Raw genomic sequence first — 16082 nt, 5'->3', positions numbered from 1 at the left:
GAAAAACACAAATTAATCTTTTCAGCAATGCTTCTCTTTTTTTGTTTTTAACCTGATTTTAAAAAAAATAGCAGAGGTGTAGTTTTGTGGACGTATAAAATATGAATAAATTATGACCAAATCAAGTGCGTTATTATGCGCCGAATTACAGTCTAAAGATTTATTGTGTTGGACTGAGTTGTTAAACCACTTCATGAGTAGTTTACAGCCACAGAATTAATCCAAAATATCTGACAATCAAATCTAAACAGATCATCGCCATCTTTTGCCTTTTTGTGTTAAACATATTGGTTTGATGAGTGCGACAGCTGAAAGGGTTTGTTAAACTGAATCTGAACACTCAACAGAGCTGGCAGCATGAACCACAGAAGAGCTGACAGTCTGAATAAAACACTGACCTCTACTGGCCAGGGCCTTTAACGTTTTCCTGACGTCTTCATTTGTGCACTTTTCCTCTGTTTTTAATTTGAATGTCTAGACTATGGCCATGACAAATTGTTCTTTTAATGATTTATTAACACTTTAAAATACAATGGACAGTTGAGTTGTTGACCAATTTAAAGGCTTAAAAATAAAATAAAAATAGAATTTTTTTTATGTTTTTGTTTTAAATTCAAGCGTTCAAAAGCAAACAAATGTGGATTTAAGACCACTCCTTTTAAATTAATTAATTTATTTGTAATAAATGTACTTAAGTAGCTCAACCAAAATCGGAGTAAATTTAATTTAAGTTAAATTTAATAACAACCTGCATCCTCAGTCAACTTGCGACAATAATAGTGAACTGTTGCACCAATTAATAGGCATTCGAAATTGTTGACTCATTTTTGACTGGAATTATTTTCCTATAAATCACTTCTAAATTTAACGAGGACGCTGACTGAGAGGAAAAACTGTAGCCAGTCTGGATCTGTTACAGACGGCTGATACTCCACCCTTTCAAAATGTACTGCTGTTTATACCGATCAGGCCAATCAGATCTTTGTTCCACATCCAGTAATCGTTGCAGCATTCTGGAGGGGGGGGGGATATTCCTTCTTTCACGCCCGTTATTCATCACTATCTCTCTGTCTCCCTCTATCTCACATTTTTCTGCAACCGCTTTGCAGAATTCTCTTCTTTCATCTTAAAATGTCTCTCACCTCTCCATCTCTCCTCCCAGTGAGCTGTCACAGATCCACACACGTATTGTCTGCCCTCAGAGACAGAGAGAGAGAGAGAGAGAGAGAGAGAGAACTGGAGAGAGTGCTTCTGATTTTGACACTGAGTGATTTGAGGTCGAATGCTTGAGCACATCCTGTTGTCCGAGGCGAAGCTGTAAACCATTAATTGTCGAGTCAAGGTTTTTGTCAAGCAGCCACTGGGCACAACAATCACTACACCAGTTGACGGATGGAGTATTCTGTTTGCACACGTGCTTGAGCTTGTCTTTTTTTTTTTTTTTTTGACCAAAAAGCAGGATAAAATAAGACGCCAGCACAAAAACTAGAATAAAGTAAAAACCATTGTGTTGTCTGAAATGCCTACAGTAGAAATGAGCAGAATGATTCTTTGCACGAGAGGAAGCAGCGGCATACTCGCACACAAAGACGAACAAGTGGTCTTTACATGGAGTGCAGCTGCTTATTAAGACTCACTCCTTCGTAGCATTTTTCCTTTCATCCCCACTCAACCACAACCATTTTACTTTGCCGCTCACAAAGGTAGCAAAAGATTTCTAATGGACAAATCCTTAATAAATGTTGCGGATCAGTCACTTCCCTCTGAGTTATAATACAATAAAAAGCACATTGGACATAAAAGTGTCCGAAAAACGCTGTGTGGGAGAGACTGAGGAAGGGAGAGAGAGAAAAGAATATGAAAGACCTCAGTTCTCTCAAACGCCATAATAGTGAAATGAGCACATATAAATGTTAAGAGTATCTCTTTGCATCTTGTATAGACTGCATGTATTTAATCTCTAAAGCTTATTAAGGCCCTAGTCATTGCTATGCAAAGCAGCACCCAGCGCTTTTCTCTCGCTTTTCAGCCGACTGCGGTGTTTGGCCAATAGGACTGGCCCCCCGCCTCTCATTGTGCATTCATAACATGCAACATTTGCACAATGTATCTCTCAAAGGCCCTGAATAGAAGGCCTTAATACTCATGTAAACAACTGCAAACCAATTACTTAATGAATCAGGCCCACACATAATGAGGAGCCTCACAAAGGGCTATACGTAAATGCATTTTTGCACCAAAGCCTCTGCTTTAAACTACAATCCCTCTGCTGTAGTCCAGGCTTAATGGGCAAATCATAATTATTGTCTAAGACAACACAGAGAAAGCCATTTTTCTTTTTTTTGTGTGTTTCAAGTCCAGTCCCATCCTGCTTTTGATGTCGTTCATCAGCTCGCTGACAAAATAAAGCAAAAAAATTAACAAGTAGGGTGGCGAGGCGGGGAGGAAAACACAGAAGACAGAGAGGAAACGCAGCAAATAGATGGAGATGGAGAAGAGGCAAAAGAGCGCGAGAGAACGCTGTGCTGCTGCAGGTTTCCAGACCACTTGTGGGAGCAATAAAGCGCAAGAAGTGAGTGAAGGAAGTGGAATGTGTCCGGCAGCAGGAGGACAAAACAACAAAGAGGGGGTGAAGGTCACGGAGTCCAGCTGATATTAGTGTGGCGATTCTTTCATAAACATTTTGGGGCCCAGGTTCCAGTCACACTACAAATTTCAGAGATTTTAAAGTTGTGATTAGTGGATTAGTGGCCAGTAGCCTCAGAAAGGTGAAATATTTGCAGAAGTTGTCCGCGTGACTGTTTCATATTTATTTGTAGTGGTTTGACAAATTTGTTTCAAACCCCAATATCAAGCCAGCTTGATCCCGCTGACCTTCCAGCTGGCAAAAGTAAACCGTGTTCAAAATGGCTAACAATTGTGCCACATTAACACAATTTTAAGAAACTGCGCTCACTGAAGTGTAAGGTCAGGGAGCATGTGCCAAACGTATCTACATGCACCCAGACAGACACCCCATCCATCCCCAAATCCTGAGAGTAGCCGTCTATCTGCTGCAACCAGGTGATAACTAGGCGTGCACATGGCCCTTTCCAGTTAACTCTCCCCAGGTAAGCGGTCATTTGATGCATTCACAGCAGTGACATGCAAGCATCCTCTGCAGAGACCAAGTACCAAAAACATTTAGCCATTCTGCATTCCTTTGCAAGTTGGAAGTCAGTAACATTTTATAAAGTAGTTTTCATCTGTCACCTTGGGGGTCACGAGTCCGTATGTACAGTAGTGTTCAGAATAATAGTATTGCTATGTGACTAAAAATATTAATCCACGTTTTGAGTATATTTCTTATTGTTACATGGGAAACAAAGTACCAGTAGATTCAGCAGATTCTCACAAATCCAACAAGACCAAGCATTCATGATATGCACACTCTTAAGGCTATGAAATTGGGCTATTAGTAAAAAACGTAGAAAAAGGGGTGTTCACAATAATAGTAGTGTGGCATTCAGTCAGTGAGTTCGTCAATTTTGTGGAACAAACAGGTGTGAATCAGGTGTCCCCCATTTAAGGATGAAGCCAGCTCCTGCTGAACATGCTTTTCTCTTTGAAAGCCTGAGGAAAATGGGACGTTCAAGACATTGTGCAGAGGAACAGCGTAGTTTGATTAAAAAGTTGATTGGAGAGGGGAAAACTTATACGCAGGTGCAAAAAATTATAGGCTGTTCATCTACAATGATCTCCAATGCTTTAAAATGGACAAAAAAAAAAAACCAGAGACACGTGGAAGAAAATGGAAAACAACCATCAAAATGGATAGAAGAATAACCAGAATGGCAAAGGCTCACCCACTGATCAGCTCCAAGATGATCAAAGACAGTCTGGAGTTACCTGTAAGTGCTGTGACAGTTAGAAGACACCTGTGTGAATCGAATTTATTTGCAAGAATCCTCCGCAAAGTCCCTCTGTTAAATAAAAGACATGTGCAGAAGAGGTTACAATTTGCCAAAGAACACATCAACTGGCCTAAAGAGAAATGGAGGAATATTTTGTGGACTGATGAGAGTAAAACTGTTCTTTTTTGATCCAAGGGCCAAAGACAGTTTGTGAGATGACCCCCAAACTCTGAATTCAAGCCACAGTTCACAGTGAAGACAGTGAAGCATGGTGGTGCAAGCATCATGATATGGGCATGTTTCTCCTACTATGGTGTTGGGCCTATATATCGCATACCAGGTATCATGGATCAGTTTGGATATGTCAAAATACTTGAAGAGGTCATGCTGCCTTATGCTGAAGAGGACATGCCCTTGAAATGGGTGTTTCAACAAGACAATGACCCCAAGCACACTAGTAAACCAGCAAAATCTTGGTTCCAAACCAACAAAATTAATGCCTCGCAGATGTGAAGAAATCATGAAAAACTGTGGTTATACAACTAAATACAAGTTTAGTGATTCACAGGATTGCTAAAAAAGCAGTTTGAACATAACAGTTTTGAGTTTGTAGCATCAACAGCAGATGCTACTATTATTGTGAACACCCCCTTTTCTACTTTTTTTTACTAATAGCCCAATTTCATAGCCTTAAGAGTGTGCATATCATGAATGCATGGTCTTGTTGGATTTGTGAGAATCTACTGAATCTACTGGTACCTTGTTTCCCATGGAACAATAAGAAATATACTCAAAACCTGGATTAATCGTTTTAGTCACATAGCGTTACTATTATTCTGAACACTACTGTATCACCGCCATACTGACAGCAACACCAAGATCTACACTCAGGTCAGTATTCATCAGCTAAATTTATTGCAAAAATCCCACCGTAAAACTCGACATACAAGTAAAAACTGACAAAAATGTCATTCTAATTAACGCTCACTGTGTGCACGGTCATATTATTGTGGCATCAGACAGACAAACTCTGTCGACACAGATTTTGCCAGATTTTGTGACTTGGAATTTCGATGTGAATGGCCTTTCCACTGCTCTTTCCCCACATCTCCCAGAGTTCTGAGTACAAAGGAAGTTGGCATTAGGTCACTAGCTTGAGCGGACCCGGCGCCACGAAGGGGCATTTGGGGGCGATGCCCCCTCACGTCATCAACCCCGCCCCCTCGGATGTGAGAGTAATCAAAAAATAAAAAAGAAAGAAAAAGAAATACTGGTAAATATAGCAAAATATTAGTTTCAATAATATCACGTATTTAACAAATAAACCAAATTAATTAACTAAAGTAATTAATTTTAAAACAAACGAATATGGCGTGTGTCTGTGTTCAAGCAATTTGATAGGTTGAAGGGCCTTTCACACTGAATACTTCAGGCCAATCCGTCAACGTGTCCCAATTCGTCGACGCATCCGACGCATGACGTCAGATGTGTCGCTTCGGAAGCGGCAAGGGGGCGGAGATTGCCACGTCACACTCTGGTCGTTTCCACAACCTGAAAAAAGTTCAGCGATCACCATCTTGAATTTGGGTCGCCTGAACCACAAAAAAGCTTTAAAAAACAGCAGTAGAACGATTCTCCCATCACCCTGCTGGGAGCTTTTTTCAGCTACTTTTCGGAGTGACGCCGAACGAGGGAGGACTGACAACTTGGTGGAATATCAATCGAACCGCAACAGCGGGCCGACCCGCACGGAGAAGCCTGCCTTCAGGCATCATCACTGGGCAGGGCGAGGCAGGCAGCCGGGGTGATGGAGCAAACCCACTCAGTCCGAAATTTCCCACTTTTTGGATATATGCGAAGTGCCAGTTTGCCCAACGGAGTTTAGTTCTGCAGCTTTATTGAGGTGAGAATAATGTAAAAATAAAACGTGACGTTTACTGAACTGCTGTGAAGGTTTAATGATCGGCTAACGTTAGCCTTTTAGCACAGTTGATCTGAGTGAATGCTTTAATTTGTAAATGGTTCAGTCTCTTTTATTTTTACCAAATAAAGCTACAGCTTTTTTCAGACACCACAAAAGCTCAACTTTAAAAACTTATTTTTTCAGGAGGTTTTTTCCATCGGTTTTTTTCCCCCCCCCCTTTTTTTTCCCCTTTTTTTATATATAAACTGTTTAGTGTTTCTTTATATTTAAAGAAATATTTTTATTTGTCCCAATCAGGAACATTTGCTGTGCAGACAACCAAACTCCCACTGATAAGCTGAACACCACGAAGTCCAGTCGAAAGAAAACATCTCTGCTCTTCAAAATAGCACAAAAGTGTCTTCAGCAACACCATCAGAGTTCAAAGCTGCAGAAGAGACCTTCATCTGGTCCCGAGAATCCAGCATAACATCACCTGCTTCTAAATAAAAGGCCCTTTCAACAGCAACTATTTTATTATTTTTTAAAAAGCTGTTTCATTTTATATTTTAACAATAAATGAACGGATCATTAAAAATGTCCATGAAATCAAAGTCAAAAGACATTTGCACAGGTAGAAGCTCTCCACTTATTGCGCTCAAATTCATATTTTAGAAATTACTCTGTCCTGATAACAACATTAAAGGCAATTACATATTTTGGCGAAATTACAAGTTGAAATGACCATTAAAAAAATTCATGAGGTTTATGTCACAGAAATCCTACTTTACAATCACACTGCAGTCATTGTTAAATTATTTCCTGTTGCATTTATAATAAACATTTGTATTTATTTACAGTGTCTGTTTTTATGGTTGAAATGAGATATAAATAATCTACAAGACTTAAAAAATGTACAAATTTCCATGTTATTTTGTCTAAAAATAAATGTCTGAGGTTCCTTATGTTAAACAAGAAATTATCTAATCTGAAATCACGGGTGGTTTTAATTTACAGATGAAAGGTTTCTAAAGAACCATTTATTGATTTATTTAGCTATTTTAATTACAAGTGTTCTAAAATTTTTTAACAGTAATCAGAAATTCTGAGGTAACAAACAACAACAAAAAACATTTCCAAGGATTTTTCTTCAGAAAACTGCTCCATAAATGAGCAGTCCTGTGACACCTTTGTTTTGTAGAGATCAGTGGTTTGTTTCTACACCGATCCATTTTGTAGAGATCAGTGGTTTCTGCCACCCGTCTTCCGTGTTTTGGCCCGACGCGTTGTTCCTATTGGACAACGCAAAGGTACGTCACAGCTCAGAGTGTTGAAAGTTGGATTGGATTGAACTTTGACTGCATCAGCCTGCCGACAAGCGGCAATGCGCGCTCCCGTCAGAAGCGTCGGTTTAGCTCGGCTTTTGACGCAACGCATCTGATGCATCTAAAAAGTAACGCGTCTCATTGAAAATAATGCTTTTTAGTCCGATTTTTGATGCATCTGACGTATTCAGTGTGAAAGGCCCATTACTCAGTCAGTCTCTTACAACGGTGTAGCTAAATATACAAGCTTTCCAGGAGTGCACCCAATTCATTACGCACGCTCAGAGGCACGTCCCCTCCGGTGCACACTTTTTTTGGGGGGGGGAGCGACCCCACCCCCTGTGATAAACTCATCGCCCCCTTAATTTTTTTTTCTGGCACCGGGCCTGAGCTTGAGTCCAAGTCCCACATCCATACAATAAATATCAAAGTACTGTATAAGCCATTCCAACAATACAGTAGTGTACTCTGCAGCTAACTCAAGCAAGTTAGCATTTAGCTGACTATACATAACCAACTTGTTCAGCACATTCTCCTACAAATAACTTATTCCAATAATACATATGCACTGGGTGTTCACTTTGCAGATGTTGACGTCAGACGTTTGTACATGACGATGAGCTCCACTCAGTCCACAACACAAACCTCCAGCCGTGCCGTTACAGGGAATGACCAAACAATCTTTGTCCACTGGGTGTCTAAGTAGCTTCAAAAGGAGGTTTTTTCTGGTGTTCTTTGGGTCAGGCTCACTTTTTCTGTTGTACTGCTGACCCCTCCCCCAGCCACGATGCATCAGAATATTAAACCTGGTTCACACGACAAGATAATTATGCCAATTTCTGACTTGATCTTCCCTTTCCGAGAATCTTAAGGAAGCTCCGGCTATCGTAATGCTATCTAAAGATAATCAGATATTCCTGCTGTGTGTGGTGTGTTCAGAGCACTCTAGTCTGCTCGGAAGGATGTCAGGACTGCCCAGACCTCAAATTGTGAATACTCAACATGTTGGATTGTCTCGGCCCGATATCCCAGCATGTGGGGTGTGCCCCGAGCACAAACCAGCCTGTTGAATGTGATGTGTAGCCAATCAGACAGCAAGGTGATGAAGCACGGAGGGAAATCCAAACTCAAAACAACTTTCATAGTGCACCAGAAAGTCTGGTGCTCACGCTGTCTCCTTTAACCAACACCTTGTATCATTTTTTTCTCAGAAATAGTCCACAAACTATTGCCATCACTTCTTCCTCACCCACCATGTTTGTTTACTCCAAAGTCACAACCAAAACTGTTCTATGATTTTTTTTTTTTTTTTTAATCGCCATGCGTGGGGTCTCTCAGGTATTGCAAACCTACCGACAATTTTAAAATCTTGCCAGGTCTCATTACAGGAGTGGATGTGTGACCACTGAAGAGCTGCAGACACAGCTTAACTTTTGTTTGGCTTCACTCGTAATTTCAGATGCTAGTAGAACGGTGTGTTGCTACATGTTAGTGGTGGTGTTAGTGAAACATTAAAATCTTTTGTCTGTGGAAAAACTCACCAGTGGATAGCAGCAAAAAATTTTTAATATGTTGTCGAAGACATTTTCTTTCTTCACCTCTTTTAGATAACGCTTTTCTATGATATAATAAACTGTCGTAAATCACATCTCATCTCTCCGCTGACTTCAAGGCAGCCATCAATGGTGGCGTGAGGCTAACACAAAACCACGTTCTGTGCTTTTCAATCAGAGGATGACAGACTCTGTCCCTGCCAAATGTGAGACGGCCATTTACCAAGATGGAAATATGCGGTCAAAATTTAAAACTGTCCAAATTTTTCCATTTGCCACAGTTGCATTGAGAAATCAAATGACAATTTATCCTCAAAGCAGGAAAGTCAGAAAATCAATCTTCTGGTGCACACGCACCATATTTCTGAAAATGCTGCAGTGGATTTCATTTGGAAGGAAAATATGTGGAATATCACAGAGCACAAAATTCTGCACAAGGTGTTTATACAGATGGTTGTTTTCTCCTGTTCTGTGAATGCAGCATTAGCTTTTTGTTTAGTTGCTATTTGTTCATTTGGCGTTCTTGTCTTTCTTGTCATTGAAGTTTCATGACTTGCCATTGTGTGCCATACGAACAGCAGAGTTTCATTTAAAACAACTCAAACAGTTTATTTTCCACAGGTACGTAGGTCACATGGTCTCTTCAAAACAGGTGGTAAATCTGCACGCAAAATACCTTGTCAGTGCCAAAATGTAAAAAACAACAACAACAAAAACAGTTTGTTTACCTGTTGCTTTAGATGAGGAGGAATAAATCTGTTGCTGACCACGCCCCCTCTGGATTCAGATTTTTTGGGGGGGGGGTATCTTTACATTACTTTTCCATAGACATTTGTCTGAATTTATGACATTTTTCACACAAGAAGAACAAGTTTTCTTTTAAGAATTCTTTTTAAAAGTCAGTCCGATACAGGTCCTGATGTCCACTGGTGCTGGTGCTTATCATCAGATTCTACAACATGAAGTGGATGACACTATGACTCCTCCTGAATGAGACAACAGTCCATGATATGTTGTGTGGGCCGCTATAGAGGAGGTACTGCTGGCCCACCACCACAAGATGGCGCCCTGCTTGAAGTGCGGGCTTCAAGCACGAGAGGGCGTCGGAGCAACCAGGAGTGACAGCTGTCACTCATCATCCGTACCAGCTGTCACTCATCCACTACTCATCACCACCACCATAAAGGCCGGACTGCAACTCCACCTCCCCGCCGAGAAATCAGCTACCATTCAGGTAATTTCTCTGTTGACTCAAACCGTTGAGTGATAATCTGAACTTCTTTTGCAGCCGTTATCCTGTGGTGTTCTGCCTTATCTGTGGGATTGGCGTTTGGTGTGACAGCGACGGCTTCGCCTCACACCCCAAACCAGATAAGTGGTTTAAACAGGAGCTGCACGAGTGTGTGATTGGAGGTGGAGGTTCTCCCTCCTTTACTGAACACTGACTGTGGGATTACTGAGTGTGCGAACTCACACTCATCTGGACTGTCTCTGTTTTCTGCCAGCAGTACTGGATCTGACTGCTGAAGACAGCGGCCACCTGGGGCGCAGGGCTTGGCGGCTCCGGTGTTCTTCAGCTCCGTTGGTGGTGGAAGCTGTGTGGGGATCCAGCTCTTCTCTCGCCAGGCGTCTTCTATCGTCGAGCCTACCCACACGTCACCTGGTGTATGATTGACAGTCCACCATATTGTTATTGTCTGTATGTCGTTGTGCGATTCACAACATTAAATTGTTACTTTTGGCTCATCCATTGTCCGTTCATTAACGCCCCTGTTGTGGGTCCGTGTCACATCACTTTCACAACAGGATTTCTCGGCCAGCGTCATGGATCCCGAGGGGCGTCAACCATCGCTTGAACAGCCAATGGAAGAGCGAGGTGCACAGGCGCCAGCAGGAGGCGTGTTGGGTGAGCTGCAGCACATCTTAACCGCCTTTACCGCACGGTTGGACTTAGTTACCGAGCAGAGCAGTGTTCTCAATCGTAGGATAGAGGCTCTCACCGCCCAGGTGGAAGCGCATGCTCAGAGCGCTGCTGCAGCACCTCCTCCTGCTGACCGTGTGCCAGAAACAGACATTCCGCTGGTCATTCAACGAACCCCCCCACCATCCCCTGAAGCATACATAAGCCCTCCGGAGCCGTACGGAGGCTGTGTGGAGACGTGCGCGTTCTTCACCTGGTGGCGAAGGACGAGCCGCGGGATTTAGATGGGCTTATCGACCTGGTTATACGGTTAGACAACCGATTAACGGAACACTGACGGCAGCGAGACGAGGGGCGTGGTCAGGAACAAGCCGTCCCTCTTCCTCTCGGGTCTGAAAGGGAGCCGACTTCCCCACGCTCCACTGCCAGGGCTCTCCACGTGACAACAGCTCCCCCTGCTGACGTTGCTATGGAAACGAGCAGGGCCAAAAAACGATCAGATCAGAGACAAAGGAGGCTGATCCGTGGAGAGTGTTTTCTCTGCAGCTCTACTGAGCACACACAGAGAGAATGCCCCAAACGGTCAAAACAGCAGCACTCGTCCTTAGAGACTGGGCTAAGGGTGGGTCACAACACCCACGTGGGGAAACCCCGACGATCTGCACGAATCCCAGTCACGATCCTGAGTGGGGATCTAACCCTTCACGCCCCAGCACTGGTGGACACGGGGTCGGAGGGGAATCTGCTGGATAGCAGATGGGCAAAGGAGGTTGGGCTCCCTCTAGTGGCCTTACCGTCACCATTGTCGGTGCGGGCACTAGATGGCACCCTTCTTCCACTAATCACACACCAGACTCAGCCAGTGACATTGGTGGTGTCTGGGAATCACAGGGAGGAGATTGTGTTTTATGTAACACCTTCTACCTCCCAAGTGATTTTGGGTTTTCCATGGGTGTTAAAACACAATCCCCGGATTGATTGGCCGTCTGGGGTTGTGGTTCAGTGGAGCGAAACCTGCCACCGGGAGTGTTTAGGATCCTCGGTTCCACCCGGTGTGACAGCTAAGGAGGAGGTTTTAGTCCCCCCCAATCTGGCGGCGGTGCCGGCTGAGTACCACGACCTTGCTGACGTCTTCAGCAAGGATCTGGCACTCACGCTGCCCCCACACCGTCCGTACGATTGTGCCATTGATTTGATACCGGGCGCTGAGTACCCGTCCAGCAGGCTGTACAACCTCTCACGTCCGGAACGCGAATCAATGGAGACCTACATCCGGGACTCGTTAGCTGCCAGGTTGATCCGGAACTCCACCTCCCCGATGGGTGCTGGTTTCTTTTTTGTGGGCAAGAAGGACGGCGGACTCTGTCCATGCATTGATTACAGAGGGCTGAACGAGATCACGGTTCGCAACCGATACCCGTTACCTCTGTTGGATTCAGTGTTCACGCCCCTGCATGGAGCCCAAATTTTCACGAAATTGGATCTTAGGAATGCTTATCACCTGGTTCGGATCCGGGAGGGAGACGAGTGGAAGACGGCATTTAACACCCCGTTAGGTCACTTTGAGTACCTGGTCATGCCGTTCGGCCTCACCAATGCGCCCGCGACGTTCCAAGCATTAGTTAATGACGTCTTGCGGGACTTCCTGCATCGGTTTGTCTTCGTATATCTAGACGATATACTCATCTTTTCTCCGGATCCTGAGACCCATGTCAAGCATGTACGTCAGGTCCTACAGCGGTTGTTGGAGAACCGGCTGTTTGTGAAGGGCGAGAAGTGTGAGTTCCACCGCACTTCTTTGTCCTTCTTGGGGTTCATCATCTCCTCCAACTCCGTCGCCCCTGATCCGGCCAAGGTTGCGGCAGTGAGAGATTGGCCCCAACCAACGAACCGTAGGAAACTACAACAGTTCCTCGGTTTTGCAAATTTCTGCCGGAGGTTCATCAAGGGCTACAGTCAGGTAGTTAGCCCCCTGACAGCCCTGACCTCCACAAAAGTCCCCTTCACCTGGTCGGATCGGTGCGAAGCCGCGTTTAGGGAGTTGAAACGACGTTTCTCGACTGCACCGGTTCTGGTGCAGCCCGATCCCAAGCGCCAGTTTGTTGTTGAAGTGGATGCCTCTGACTCAGGGATAGGAGCCGTGCTATCCCAGAGCGGGGAGTCCGACAAGGTTCTCCATCCATGTGCCTACTTTTCCCGCAGGTTGACCCCAGCTGAACAGAACTATGACGTCGGCAATCGGGAACTTCTTGCGGTGAAGGAGGCTCTTGAGGAGTGGAGACACCTGTTGGAGGGAGCATCGGTACCATTTACGGTTTTCACGGACCATCGGAACCTGGAGTACATCCGGGCCGCGAAGCGTCTGAACCCCAGGCAAGCCCGCTGGTCGCTGTTCTTCGGGCATTTTGACTTCCGGATCACCTACCGCCCCTGGACAAAGAACCAACGATCTGACGCCCTGTCCCGGGTGCATGAAGAGGAGGTCAAGACCGAGCTGTCAGACCCCCCTGAAACCATCATCCCCGACAGTGGACTCGGGGATGATGGTTTACCTGGGACGCCCTTACCTGGGACGTGGAGAAGACCGTCCGGGAGGCCCTGACACGGAGCCCGGACCCGGGGACCGGTCCGAAGAACAAACTGTACGTCCCACCAGAGGCCAGGGCTGCGGTCCTTGACTTCTGTCACGGTTCCAAGCTCTCCTGTCACCCAGGGGTGCGAAGGACCGTGGCAGTGGTCCGGCAGCGCTTCTGGTGGGCGTCTAAGGAAGCCGACGTCCGGGAGTATGTCCAGGCCTGCACAACCTGTGCCAGGGGCAAAGCTGACCACCACAAGGCCCAAGGTCTCCTCCAGCCTCTGCCTGTGCCTCGTCGCCCCTGGTCTCATATCGGCCTGGACTTTGTCACGGGCCTCCCGCCGTCCCAGGGAAACACCACCATCTTAACGATAGTGGACCGGTTCTCCAAGGCGGCCCACTTCGTGGCCCTCCCGAAGCTCCCGACGGCCCAGGAGACTGCAGACCTCCTGGTCAACCATGTCGTGCGTCTGCATGGGATTCCGTCAGACACTGTCTCGGATCGTGGTCCTCAGTTCTCCTCCCAGGTCTGGCGGAGTTTCTGTAGGGAACTGGGGGCCACCGTCAGTCTCTCGTCTGGGTACCACCCCCAGACGAACGAGCAGGCAGAGCGGACTAACCAGGAACTGGAGCAGGCCCTCCGTTGCGTGACCTCTGCGCACCCGACGGCCTGGAGTGACCATCTGGCCTGGATCGAGTACGCTCATAACAGCCAAGTCTCGTCTGCCACCGGCCTCTCCCCATTTGAAGTGTGTTTGGGGTACCAGCCCCCATTGTTCCCGCTAGTGGAGGGAGAGGTCGGGGTGCCCTCGGTCCAGGCCCATCTGAGAAGGTGCCGTCGGGTGTGGCGTACCGCCCGCTCTGCCCTGCTCAAAGCCCGGACGAGGGTCAAGAACCATGCAGACCGCCGGCGTGCCCCGGCCCCTGCGTATCAGCCTGGGCAGGAGGTTTGGCTTTCCACAAAGGACATTCCCCTGCAAGTGGAATCCCAAAAGTTGAAGGACAGATACATTGGACCTTTCCCCATCCTCAAAGTCCTCAGTCCAGCCGCAGTGAAGCTGAAGCTGCCAGATTCACTGCAGATCCACCCGGTTTTCCATGTGTCACACATCAAACCTCACCACGTTTCGCCCCTCTGTACCCCCGGACCGGCGCCGCCTCCTGCCCGGATCATCGATGGGGAGCCGGCTTGGACCGTGCGCCGGCTCCTGGATGTCCGTCGGAAGGGCCGGGGGTTCCAGTATTTGGTGGACTGGGAGGGGTATGGACCCGAGGAACGCTCCTGGGTGAAGAGGAGCTTCATCCTGGACCCGGCCCTCCTGGCCGACTTCTACCGGCGGCACCCGGACAAGCCTGGTCGGGCGCCAGGAGGCACCCGTTGAGGGGGGGGTCCTGTTGTGTGGGCCGCTGAAGAGGAGGTACTGCTGGCCCACCACCACAAGATGGCGCCCTGCTTGAAGTGCGGGCTTCAAGCACGAGAGGGCGTCGGAGCAACCAGGAGTGACAGCTGTCACTCATCATCCGTACCAGCTGTCACTCATCCACTACTCATCACCACCACCATAAAGGCCGGACTGCAACTCCACCTCCCCGCCGAGAAATCAGCTACCATTCAGGTAATTTCTCTGTTGACTCAAACCGTTGAGTGATAATCTGAACTTCTTTTGCAGCCGTTATCCTGTGGTGTTCTGCCTTATCTGTGGGATTGGTGTTTGGTGTGACAGCGACGGCTTCGCCTCACACCCCAAACCAGATAAGTGGTTTAAACAGGAGCTGCACGAGTGTGTGATTGGAGGTGGAGGTTCTCCCTCCTTTACTGAACACTGACTGTGGGATTACTGAGTGTGCGAACTCACACTCATCTGGACTGTCTCTGTTTTCTTCCAGCAGTACCGGGTCTGACTGCTGAAGACAGCGGCCACCTGGGGCACAGGGCTTGGCGGCTCCGGTGTTCTTCAGCTCCGTTGGTGGTGGAAGCTGTGTGGGGATCCAGCTCTTCTCTCGCCAGGCGTCTTCTATCGTCGAGCCTGCCCACACGTCACCTGGTGTATGATTGACAGTCCACCATACTGTTATTGTCTGTACGTCGTTGTGCGATTCACAACATTAAATTGTTACTTTTGGCTCATCCATTGTCCGTTCATTAACGCCCCCTGTTGTGGGTCCGTGTCACGTCACTTTCACAACATGATAGATTTCTTCCCCAGCCAAGGATGGTACCCATTTACAGCTGGGTGGACTGGGACGAGGCAGATGAAGCAGTAGGTAATGTGAACGGGGATCGAACACTGATTTTTTTGAACTGAAATATGTTATAAAAACCTTGACTGAACTACATTTTGCTTCAGAAAGTTACAGCTTGTGTGGACATAGATTTGTGGGACTTAAACACAAAACATTTAAATGTAAAAAGATTGAATAAAAAAATTATTTGGCACAATATGACCATTTTAAAGGCCATTTCAAAAAGGTTAGTGCACAAAACGGCCACATGAAATCCTAGTTTTGTTTCATTTGTTTGCTTGTTTTTTAAATCTGTGTCGTATTGCTTCTGTTTCAAAATACAGTGGAATATGCATATTCAAAATAAAAGCATTACTGCAGGGCTGGAACCTCACAAATGGCTACGAAGGACTGCACATGGTATTAAAAATATTAAAGTTTTGCATCTTGCATCTACTGAAATATGCCGACACCTTTGTGTACGCTGGTTATAGTTTTCTTTTCGTGTTGCATCCTGTTGGTTTAGTTTAATTATATATATTTTGTTGTTCCCTTGTACATTAATGACTGAGAGACAGGTTTCATCTAAGTGGGTCTGGGTCTGAAATTGGCTCATGTTTATTAACAAGGGTGGTCAGTAGCACTGACAGTGGCAGCTCTGAGGACCACAATAGAGCCAGCCCATTAGG

The 16082-nt window shown here is 46.1% G+C and overlaps 1 protein-coding gene across 1 annotated transcript in view; it reads right to left on the bottom strand.

The window, feature by feature from the left end:
- The window catches only part of kiz (kizuna centrosomal protein), an 80723-nt gene that overhangs the window by 21206 nt on the left and 43435 nt on the right, over window positions 1–16082 (bottom strand). The gene's annotated exons all lie outside the window — the stretch shown is intronic.

Source organism: Thalassophryne amazonica, chromosome 19, assembly GCF_902500255.1.
Source record: "Thalassophryne amazonica chromosome 19, fThaAma1.1, whole genome shotgun sequence".
Classification (NCBI taxonomy): domain Eukaryota; kingdom Metazoa; phylum Chordata; class Actinopteri; order Batrachoidiformes; family Batrachoididae; genus Thalassophryne; species Thalassophryne amazonica.
The sequence above is the reverse complement of the archived record's forward strand: the minus strand, read 5'-3'. Positions and strand labels throughout refer to the sequence as shown.